This window comes from Chrysochloris asiatica, unplaced genomic scaffold (genome assembly GCF_000296735.1).
Source record: "Chrysochloris asiatica unplaced genomic scaffold, ChrAsi1.0 scaffold00584, whole genome shotgun sequence".
Taxonomy (NCBI): Eukaryota; Metazoa; Chordata; class Mammalia; order Afrosoricida; family Chrysochloridae; genus Chrysochloris; species Chrysochloris asiatica.
The window spans coordinates 250853-252525 of NW_006409102.1; positions in this window are offsets into that span (position 1 = coordinate 250853).

Genomic DNA, 1673 nt, shown 5'->3' on the forward strand with positions numbered 1-1673 from the left:
TTCTGAGGAAACGCCATATTGCTTTCCAGAAAGGTTGGACCATTTTGCAATCCCACCAGCAATGCAGGAGTGTCCCAGTCTCTCCACATCCCCGCCAGCATTTATTGTCTTCAACATTTTTCATCTTGGCTGTCATTTTGTTATTGGCCCCTGAGACCCAACCCGCTCTCAGCCCAGTCCCAAAGGCACAGGCCACCTGAGGCCCAATCCGTCCAACCTGTAGGAACAGAGATCCAAATGTTGAGAAGGTTAGGTACATTACAGGATAAAATAGACTGCACTAAATGGAGGGAAAAGTTAATGGACTATAAGGTAATCTCAAAGAAAATTAACACTTCACAACATACCAAAAAAATGAAAATCCAGGAACGTGGAAACATTAAAACTATGAGGAAATGCACAAGAAAGAATACAAAAAGCATGAACTCAGCAAAGGAAGACACACAGAACAAAGAAAGCAACAACATCACAAAAACAAAAACAAAAAAACCATAATGGCAGCAATTAATCCGTATCTATTGATAATATCCTGACATAGGGTTGAAGCAGTCAGTCTGGTATCCAAATGGGAGAATCAGCGTTCTGTGGAAAGACACAAGCGTATCCTCGCCCATTGGTTAGTATCACATCCAGGCCATGCCATTTCCCCATTAGCAGATCTTTCCAAAGCACTGAAGGGCGTTTTTCTACGTTTTTAATGCCCCAATGCTTCATCATGGGGGAAGTCCCCTTATCATCCAGATTTAGATGATTGATAACAAAAAGAGAATGATGTAAAATTTGATTAGATAAGTATCTTAATTCTCCCTCTTGTAATTTGTGTATATGATTTTTTAAGGTCTGGTGAGCGTGTTCCACAATAGCTTGACCCTGGGGATTATAGGAAATACCAGTAGAATGAGCAATGGAAAACGTAGAGCAAAATTTTTTGAAAGAAGTAAAGGTGTACGCCGGAGCATTGTTAGTTTTCAAAGCCCTAGGCATTCCAAGATAGGAAAAACATTGAAACAAATGTTGAATTACGTCCTTAAAAGCCTCTTCCGTGTGTGCAGAGGCAGCAATAGAATGTGAACAGGTATCAATATACACATAGCACAGAGACATGAGAAACATCCATCTTCCAAAGGCCATTGGGTCTAAGTCCTCTAGGATTGATTCCAGAAGCAGGACTAGGAAAATGAGTAGGGCATAAAGTACAGTTGCACAGAATAGATTGAGCAGCTTATTGAGTAATGTGAAAGAGGTGCCTGAGAGCAGAAGCGTTCTGATGATGTAGACCATGGCTCGTGGTGGCATTGTCAACCGCAGAACAAATTATCTGTCTTGTCAACAGATCTGCTTGTCGGTTTCCTTTTTGACTAGGTTCAGGCAGTGTGGTGTGTGTCCGTACATGTCTCACATAAAAAGGGAGGATCCTATGATGAATACAGTACCGAAGGTTATGTAATGAAGAAAAAATGTTAGTTTTGTTTGAAGGTATCCAGACAGTTTTTATATGTGGAAATAGCCTGACTATATATTGAGAATCAGAAAACAGATTAAAAGGGGTTTGTTGCAGATGATTAAAGGCAAAGATAACAGCAGGTAACTCTGTCCTCTGTGCTGAAGTTTCCGAAGTTTGCTGTATATGTGAGATTTCTCCAATAAGGGTTACAGCTGGACCATTAGAAGAG